We start from the raw sequence: 11,183 nt of genomic DNA, 5'->3' as shown, positions 1-11,183 counted from the left end.
TCGTTAGACAGAAGCCCTGCTGCCTGCTGGTCCGCCTATCCTCGCATCACAGAGAGTAATGTGCAAAGCTGTCCCTCTGTGATGTCATGCTGTTGTGTGAGTGTGTGAATTGAGTCCTGTATATGCACCAGTGTGTGGGCAGACAGCAGCAGTGTGAGGCATGCTTATGGTAATGAAGGCGGTAGAACCAGGGAAGAGGTGGAGAGGAGGTCAAGTAGACCACAGTGAAGCACACACACGAACACAGCAGCAAGACAATGCATGGTCAGTCTGCATAGCCCAGCATGTGCAAACACATTCATACACACACCCACCCACACACATATATACACCTATATTACACCACCCTGCTGACTTAGAGGACAATGTAAATTCAGTCAGGGATGAGTAATAATAACACTGCAGATACACACATTTTCCTATACATGCACATGTGTGTATGGGCGCATGCCCAACCACATTTTCTTGTGCACATTTCCCTGCTTCTAATTTCTGACAAAGCAACACCAGTGTAGACCTCAGGCTCATAATAAGCATCATTTAAAAATAGAAGCACTGGGTATGCACAAAGCCCAGATGCCTGGCTTCCATAAAATGCTAATTCTGTTTCAAGGCCACGCAGTAATGCATGGAGCATAGCTGTTTTCTTGAAAAGCAGAAATGTGGCTTGTATGAAATAAAGGTATGAGTTAGTTAAATTACTACTCATTCATTTGTCATTGGTGTATAAACAGAGTCAGAGAGATGAGCAGACACACACACACACACATACACACTCGCAGATCGTCACACAATGTGATGGTCCTTTTAACTTCATTGATACAGACCCCACTTATCCAGGAAAACATAAAAAGCTGTATGTTATACACTAAATTCATGAGGTTTTTTATAAAGATCAGCTTGATGTAACCAGTGTTCATATGCGTGTCTCTCTTTGTGTTGTGTGTTGGATGGGTCAGGAGACAACACTGGGTCAGTGGTCACTGGCACCTCCTGTTAGATATTCACAAAACACAAAAACTGTGAGCTCTGTGTGTGCAGCCTCAGGTCCAAAGCCAGCTCTTTCACTCATCATAAACAATCAACAATATATATAATATATTGGTTATCATTATTATTATACAATGATTAAGTTTCAAACACAAATGAAAAATAAATACAATGCGAGTTGACCCACGCACTTTGAATTAAATACCTATTAGATATTCAAAAGATACAACAAAAACTGTGAGCTCTGTTTGTGGTCTTGTGTTCAAAGTCAGCTTCCTTACCAACAAAATTCTTTAAATGAATTCCGTACAAAATTCAATACAAACAGTAGAAAAACACAGCAAGCTTAAAGCTAGCAAAACGGCTACACAAAAATCTTAGCCCACTCATTCTCTTATGGAAAACTCATCTAAAAGTGAATATACAGTAATCAAACCTTCGCCAAACACTTCCTGAATGGAGTGGAGTTAATATGAAACAAAGCAACATCATTACATATCATTCATGTACTAGGAACTTTGTGAAACATTTTTTTTCGGGGACAAAAGCTTTACATAGATTAACCCCTGTATGGCCAGAGAAGGCTTTGACCCACGCCTGCATGAATGCACCTGCATAGACATGAACACAGCTAATTTGGGGGAATTCAGTAACATTAACATAATAACCTATGTTATTAGGAAAGAGGAGCAGAATTGCTTGACCTGTGTGGAGAAATGCACTTCTGGTGTGAACAGTTGGGCTACTGCCAATAGACAGAGTACAACTGGCCATTGGAAATAGTGGGACAAATCCAAGTGGGACGCCACATTGGGGGGCGTTTTTACTTGACCTATGTTTTTCTTCACTGGCCCTTTTTGTGTCTGTCATTCAGGGAGCACATGACAACCCCCCCACCCCCACCCCCCCCCATCTGATATAAGGATTCCCTCACCTACCAAATCCCACCTTGACCCCTGCACAGGAGTATGTTTGTTTTTAATGGCATAGAGAATAAGGTATCCAGAATGTGTTATGCATTGGTGTCTGCACCTCTCTGAGATTAAATGACAGTGTAAAATAAGACATTCAGGGAGTATGCACAGATTTGACAGTTGTTCTGTTAAAATTGTTCCAATACAAAACATATAGTGAATATGGGTGGAAGCTGGTTGGATATTTGGTTGCACTGTTAAGAATCAACTACACACCTGAGTTTAATGGACAAAATTCCTCATATCTTCCCGTACACTTGAGGATTAGTTTAATGAAACATTTTAATTGTTTCTGAGGCATATATTATATACTATACTATTAAAAACCTACAGGAAAAATAAAAGAGTATTCAGGTGAAAGGTGGCATTGGGACTTCCCCTGACTGGGGCACTGCAGTATTTACAGTGGATCTGCTGTTCTTGAAGTAAACTGTGATGTTCATGTAGTCAATATTTGGTCCAATATGTATTCAATAAAGCACATTTCTTATAGGTCGATAGAAATGATGCACAGAGTGGTGGAAAAGAAAAAGATCATCTTGACCTGCAGAGAAAGCAAATCTTTTATCTTTCAAGGTTAGCTAGAGATAGCAGAGACAATTATGCTATTGTACCAGCATGTAGGTCTTTTCCTAGCTACTGCTATTTCTGGCCCCTTTGGCTCTTTTAAGACACCTCCTGTGTACGCAAGCTTTGCCTTCGCCCTCTTTGGTGAAAGCATACAAAAATAAAACTCTCTTCGCCTGTTGGTTGGATTTTCTCTGATTCATAACTGTATCACATATTTCCCATATCAATCAATATATTGTCTTTGTCTGTGTCTAGGTTTGGCTTGGTTAAAGTGTGTCAGCCACAAAACTTTGACCATTGGCACTGAAGGGAAAGAGACGCAACACTACAAAATCTGCAGAATTTAGAAAAGGTTTCTGCTCACCTTAGTATGAAGGTGGTTGTATTATTGCCACAATCTCCCCCTCGGTCAGTGGCCGCAGGCACTGTTGTGCTGGGATTGTTTCCCTCCAGGCTGGCTCGCCAAATAATATGGATTTTCTTCTGTCTTCTTTAACTCTTCAACAGATGGTATCAAACATTCACTTCTAGGTTTGTAGGAACCAAATCAAAGACTCAGGTGGAAATTTAATACTGAATCACACATTTTTTGTTCTTCAAATAACAGACAGTACAATGTACAAATCTCACATGTGAAGAGTCCACGGGATAAATTCTCTTTCCCGACATGTTCTTTTAACCCTCTCACTCCATGTACCTCCTAAAGGATGCGAGTTACACAGGATTGTATGATTAGTCTAATCCTAAAATATTGTTGAGTCACAGTTAGATTCTCTGATTGGAGGACAGGCGAAAATCCATAACACTGGATGTGCTGAAAAGACTTGAGCCTCACACAGACATTTCTTGAATCCCAGCACCTCAAACATCGCATTGCCTAGTTTGATTTGAGGATCTGGCGTCATCTGTCAGTCAATTTGCAATAAAAAAAAACTTTCTCATCCTCAGTCTGTGTTTATATTTGATCTTTGAATTTGGCATTGAAATGTTGTAATGACTAAATCATGTGTCCATTCTGAAACATGAAGCATCTTCATCTTACGTAGATAGTGGAAATAACTAGAGACTGAAATTGAGTTGAAGTTGGGAACACATGAATAAAAAATGACTTTCCAATGGCTCGAGAAGAATTCAAAACAATATGCCTTGTTAAAGAACCCATGAAATGGAGATTGGAACTGACTTTATGACAAGTGGACCTGATAAAAAGGAAATAGGCAGGGGTTTTGCAAGCTGATGGGCAGTGGAGCACATCGCATCAGAACTTCACAGTACATTTACCATACTGTTAAAGAAAATGATTTGGGGTCTTTTCGCGCAAATTTCTAACAGGTAAACTTTTTGTGAAACTTTCAGCCTCTATCATCTCCTTGGAGACCCTTAGGGTGATATGTATTGTTGAACACCTCCAGAAATCATTTTTCACGTCACGAGGTCTTTACTAGTCAATGCTCATCACATTATTATAACATTAGAGTTGGCTGTTTTCTCTGCCCCAGATTTAGCTGTGTGGGAGTAAGGGACTAGAGGGAATTTTGTCCAGGAGAGAAAAGTGCATACTTCTAAGTTTCTCACGCACGTAATGATGCACCTGCCCATTAATGGCAAATGAGAACATCAAGTCATACATAACACTCGAGTGTGCGTTAAAAAAACGCACACGCTCACACCACATTTGTTATGTTTGCTCGTTTACCTGCTCTCTTGTTCCTTCACCTCTCCTCAGCTCACTCCACGTTGACTTAATTACTTTGTGCATTCATCACACCTGGTAGAGTGAGACACACTGTGAGAGAGATCCTTTGTAAATTATGAATAAATGCAGCTCAGCATGTATGACTGTTTAGCATAGTTCATCATTCACAGGTTTTTCCCTAGGAACTTTAATGTTTAATTATTTCCCCTCCTCCAGATAGATTGTTTAGTTTAAATAAAAAAGGTGGCAAGTCATTTTAGATTGCATTTTACATCTACATACATTTATCATAATATCATTTGATTGTGATTTATAGATGTTAAGGACCTAATATAGTAACTCAGAGTTAATCACTGTTTAATTAGGAAGGTACTTAAGTACTTGGAAAATTAGGCTTTAATTAAGAAACCAAAGCGTAATTACACAATAACAAAGATGTTGTGAGCAGCAAGCATCACAGCTCTAGGTCAGCGAAATGCCGTGTGTGAGTGGGTGTGTGCCCATATGTGCCTTGTTTTCAGCCTGCCTATACTGTGAGTTAATGAGAGCGACCGCTGAGTGACTCCAACGTTGTGGACATCTGCCCTTCCCTCGCTTTTTCTGTCACAGTCTTTCTCTCCCTCATTTCCCCTTTTTAACTCTCACACTCTCTCTGTGACAACCTTGGAGTGTCTTTTATCTCTGTGGGTGAGCTCAGTGTTGTTGGGTGTCAGACAAAGTACAGTAATTTCACAGGCTATCATTGTTGATGAAAGATCAGAGAGGAAAAAAAAATGCTGACGACATAATTTGCTTGATTCTGCCCTGCAACCTTTATCCTTCCTGTCAGACCCTGTTGGATATCTTTGAACATTAACTTTTGAAATTAGGAAGATTATAGGGTAAAGGGGGGCCGCCTAATGTACAAGTCCATTCTGTATTACAAACAGTGCCGTAATCAATACAGCCAGCTCAACACAATAGAGAATTAACACTTTTAATTAATTAACAGGTCTCACTCTCAACCCAGATTAAACAAAAAAAAAAAATGGTGAAGGACACAAGTATTGAAGATGATTGACTTGAAAGACAGTTGGTTCAGATTAGACATGTTACCCATGCTTTTCTTCAGGAGATAGGGCACCTTTTACTCTAGAAGGCTCCCAACCTCCTGAGATCCTGTCCCCTGTGAAAGAGCATGAGACCAGACATCCTGCAGAGAAACGTCAGTGTGGAGACCGGGGATTACATGTATAAATGGTATGAACACAAAAAACACACATAAATCAAAATGTGTGCACACCTCCAGGGCATACTTCAGACCATACATACATGTTTTTCTAGCAAAATGGAAATCAAAAATGAGTTGAAAGAGGGAAACTAGTAATAAAACATTATTTGTTTCAGATGTTAATGATATTAAGCGCTTCATCCACACACTGACTGGTCTTAGGTTAATGAAAGGCACATTTATAAACTTCATTTTAATGAATAATGATGGTATTTACATGGCAGTCATCATTTTAGTTCCCTACTTTTATTCTTAAATACTTTGTTTTTATATTTGCACTGTAAACTAAATAATTGATTACCTCGCCGACATTTGATGATGACGATGGCAGATATGACTGATGATGATGATTTACAGCTACATCTGATGATTATCGGTGCTGGTGACACTGGTGACGGCAACAGTGGTTATACAGAGGGATTACTGCTCGAGCATTATTGGAGGACTTAGCCAACGTGACACATACGATCCATGAAACTGCCCCTCTTCTTCTATGCTGTCTGGTGGAGCATACAGAGGTATAGATATGCAAAAGGCTGATTAAAGGCATGCCTACATCCATCTGCAGTTGACTCTGAAAGTAATCAGGCCTGTGTGCACACAGCATTATAAATCTGATGCAATGAGTGGATGTGCAACTTTCGAGTTTTAGTTATGAACCTGTACAGAATTTTATGAATTTGGCCCCAAGACAAAGTAATTAATACATATCAGAAAAAAAGAAAACAGCCACTGGAGACATAAGCTTTTGCAGGTTGGATTTGAAAACAGTATAATAATTAAAAATGATTACTTTGTGCTGAGGTAAGACAGAGCCTGTTAAAGTCAAACTGTAGCTGTAAGCTTTCGCTCTCTTCTCTCTCGTCACACAAGCTCTACCGTGATACTGTGATTGATTCCACATTGCTGAGGCGTAGCTGCTGTCAATCAAGCAGTCCGTGGCAACAGTCGTCACGGAGATGTAGCAGTGCCAGACCACACATACTCACACACAGACACCTGCATGCATGCAAGTACACATCTACACAACTAAATAAATGACAAGGGCACTGGCTCAGCAGGGATGTATTCGCTGTCCTGCTACCTGTCACATTATGGAGTGACAGACACACACAAGCACACACACACACACACACACACACACACACACACACACACACACACACACACACACACACACACACACAAACAGGTTGTAGAGGACACTGTGTTCATAAAAGAGAACACTCCCTGTTTGCCATTTATATATTCATAGCTGGGATACACATTTGACTAACAGCAAGGCTGCTCTCTTGGAACCGCGAATGGCTCACAGATGCTCAGAAGTAGAGAAGGGTGAAAGATTAATTAAGAGGACACCTTTGATTTTATTTTTGTGCCAGACAATGCCCCTAAATCCTAAAACCACATTTCCCCCAGCCTGTTGATGTGTTGAAATTTCACTTTTAATTGTGTGTGCTTCAAACCATGAACAGACATGTGTGTAATGCATCCTGTGGCAATAAGTTGTAGCATCAGCATCACATTCAGGGAGCACACATTTCAGTTCAGACGTTTACTGCACAGAAACCGAGGAGTGAGTTGTGCTGGGAACAGACACTTGTTTGTTGTGAGACAACAAATTATTTTCGCACACAACCTGAATGTGGACACTCTCTTGGCTACCACAGTTGAGGGAGCACAAAGGTCCATTTGCCATGGAGAGAGGAAGTTGTTGAGCTGAACAGCTAGCGCAGCTCTGAAGCAGAGAAGGTGAGCCTCATATGTGCCATATTGTGATATTAAAGATTTCCCAATTCCTGCCAAGACAAGAAACTGATTCAGGCAACTGATCTTTTGAGACCTAGTATTATTAATATTTTTTTTGTGATGTGTTTGTTTGAACAGAACTCTCAACAATGAGAAGGACAAGAAAAAATTGCAGGAGATACGAAGGAGGAGCCAGGTCTCCAGGTCAGTCCGTCTCAGCAGCACTCAGGTTGTATTCTCAGCAGGACGGATAAATTAAGAGGCATTAAGATACTGGGACTGAGGTGGCTTTTGTGTTGCCATTTGAGGCTCAATCTCTGGCTGCACAAACTACTTAGTTCCACAACACAAGGACATTTCAGAGGTGGCAGCAGCACAAGCAGAGACGTCTGCTCTGCAGAAATAGTGCTCACCACTGAGTGCTGAGACTTGGCAGGTTTGGAAAGGTCCAGCTTAAGAGTATAGTTGAGTGTGTTAATTAAACAAGGTGCTCACATTATGCTTGAAGAGGAAGCACGAGGTAACGAACAGGGCAACCAACCTCCCAATCTTTATCCTGAAGGTAGATGAAATTCATTTACATCTGCCTCATAAAGACTGTGACTAGATCCTGGACAACCAGGATGCAGCAAAGCAAAAGTATTTAATTGACCATGTACTTGGGACAAGCAGAATTTCCTTTTACCTGCAGATATCACCCACAGAGGCAAACTAAGCAGATTTTTCTTCTGTCATTTCATTGTTGATGGTGGGCAGTCGTATGAGTTGTCTCGTTAGAATTTGATTTGTCTTCACACAGAAGTAGTTCATCACTTGCACAGTAGAAGCTTCAGTTGGGCACAACACAAGTGTTTACCCACAAGCTGCTTGGCAGCACTCACAGGTCTAATACACAATAACTGTAGTTAGGGGAAAAACATGGATGAAATGCATTTATTGTAGACATCCCCTTACTATACACAGCCAATGTCACGCAGGACTGGTGGATGGATCCTGATTGGCTGAACAAGTGCTACATGCATCATTCAGTGTGTTGATCCACAGAGTGGGCAAGAGCCTATTAGACGATGTAGTATATGTGAAATAGCATTTGGAATTAAAAAGTTCAGAAAATGGAGTTGCATTGATTTTCATAGAAGAGCAGTATGTTACATGACTCTCTCTTTGGAGCAAGAGCTGATGAAGAATGACGATGAAGAGATCATTTTCTTCAAAGCTGGAGATAAATGCCAAGAAATTGCAAAGCCTCTACCAATCTGCTGGCTCTTGTTGCCTTTATGGCTCAAAATCCATTCCCACACACTCAAGCACATACTAGCACATACACTAACAGAGGTACAATAACACACAGCAACAAACACTAATGCACAGACCTGAGCACATGCTCACTCTCTCCCTAATTGTCTTTGAGATGACTCTGCCACTCCGTGCTCAAATCTCTGGCACGATGAATGATGATTATGGGCCGGTGGAGCATCACTTTTGAAAAGCGACACTCACACATGAGTGCCTTTATTCATACACATTACCCAGCAATCACCCGTGTGCCCTTGCACACCTACCCAAACCCACATGCAAACCTTTTCTTACACAAACAAAAACACACGTTTTCAGACATAATGTGGATTCATGCTATTCATATGATATTTGTAAAGTGATATCATAGAACACTAATGACTTTCTTTTTTCCAGGATAGGAGTTATTGGCAGGAAAAAAAGGAAAGCAAGGTCAGGCAGCTTTTCCTTTTACCTACTGTATGTGAGATTTCATCAAAAAAAAAAGAATAAAATGAAATAAATATAAGAGAATGTTTTTGAATTTTTAATTCAGTTATTTATTCATCTTATGTCACATTTTCTACTTTAAGAAACTTTCCATCAAAGATCAGGGACACAGACAAAGAAATGAGTCTGAATGGTTTCAACTGTGACATTTCTTGAAAAAAAACAAAGAAAATATAATTTGAGTGTGAAAGTTAATTTGACGACTTGAAAAACATACTTTGACAAAATGAATAAATGAATAGATAAAATACAAAAAAGTACTTCAGTCAAATGTTGTCAGCTGAGCAAACCCAGTCTATTGAGAATTAACATGAAATGCACAGGAGTTGAAAACTTGAGATTTTCTTTCTTTCTTTCTTTTTTTTCTTTTTTTAAACGTCGTCATATATACTAGGAACTACTTGGTGCCAGACCCCCCCCGGTCTGTTTGATGGCCATGTCTGGCCCATGTAACTGAGACACAAGAACATCTTCTCCTCCTATCTTAATTTCAGCATTTTCTATATTTTAAAATCACTGGTCAATATCAATGATATGTGTCATGAAAGTATCTCTGATAAAAAATAAATGACCTGACCTGATCAATCCAGTTCTTTCCAATAGAGACATCAGCCAATTCATTTCACATAATTTTGTCATTTCATTCTGAAGAAAGTAAATGAATTGCTGGAAGAGTGTTAAGTAGGGGCAGGAGAGTACAGAGAGACAGAGAGATGGGAGAGGAAATTGAAAACTATATTTTCACCAGGACAAATTATGTTCTCTTCAATTCTGCATTGCAAAACACATTTTGAGCGGGAAATAGGATGATAATGTAACCTGACACATCCTGCAATAATGATTTTCTTCAACAGTTCTGAAGAATCGCGATAAACACACCTGTATGTGCAAAAATGTATTTTGATGAAGCCATGCAGTGGAGCTTATCATGCTACTTCTTTTCTGAAACTGCCACCAAAAGTGGCAGATTATTTTTTGGCATTGCTTGGACACAAATGAGACTTTCAAACAATTAGTGGGAAATGAATTACTGGGTAGGGTCCTCCAACTTCAGATTGAGATAAGTGAAAGAGGAGAGTGAACGGAAGCAGCGAGGCCATGACAAAACATTTTAGAGAGTGCCTAAATGTCATCGAAAGTGGGTAAAAGTGAAACTCTTATATGGGAGACAGTATGGGGGACATGGGTGGGGGTGAGAGATAAAGTGCGGGGGGTTGGGGGGTTGAAGCAGCTATTCATGGGATAAGTGGAACGGATACAGCACTGAAGTAATGACCAACATCAAGTATGAGTCTCTTTAATAGTTAGAGTTGATATGTGTGTGTGTGTGTGTGTGTGTGTGTGTGTGTGTGTGTGTGTGTGTGTGTGTGTGTGTGTGTGTCTGTGTGTGTGTGTGTGTGTGTGTGTGTGTGTGTACACTGACATCTACAGTGTACCTCATCATCCTCTACTCTCCCCTGGTAGTCAACCTTGTATCATGCCTGATATACAGGTTTCACACACACACACACACATATACACACACGCGCACATCAATATGTAATACCACAGTCCTCCTCCTGCTGACGACGCACTATTATGAAATTTCCTCCTTTTTTATCCTCCCTCATTCTGTCTCACTCTTTCTTTTGGTCCGTCTTCCTCTATCCCTACTAAGTTTAATGCATTTTCACATACTGTGGTTCAAAAGTGCAGGCGATTCATAATACATTCTTATCACCTTGCTTATAAGAAGTGCATTAATTTGCCGTTCCAAAGAGAGAATGAAATAAATGAAGAATACAGAAAATACCTGACACAGAACAAAACACAGCCCTCGACCAATAGCCTTTTCAAAAAGGCCTCTTCATTAATTCCAGACATAATTCTTACATTCCTGCAATTACAAATTAAGAAATAAGGCCCATGGCATTTTAGTGTCATTAACTGTGTCTCCAATATTTTGTGGAAATTTTCATATAAATTACAATGCAATCTGCATAAAATATGACTTGAATAAATTCTTTTTCCTATCAAAGACAGAGTAAGTGATTTTGCTTTGAATGTTCTTTATTCCTTGATCAATTCATTTCGTATGCATTACATTTTCTGTCAAGTATTCATCAAATTGATACCAATTTTTAAGCAGATAGGGCTCTGAAGGGGCTCT

This window comes from Seriola dumerili, unplaced genomic scaffold (genome assembly GCF_002260705.1).
Source record: "Seriola dumerili isolate Sdu_G_001 unplaced genomic scaffold, Sdu_1.0 BDQW01000230.1, whole genome shotgun sequence".
Taxonomy (NCBI): Eukaryota; Metazoa; Chordata; class Actinopteri; order Carangiformes; family Carangidae; genus Seriola; species Seriola dumerili.
The sequence above is the reverse complement of the archived record's forward strand: the minus strand, read 5'-3'. Positions refer to the sequence as shown.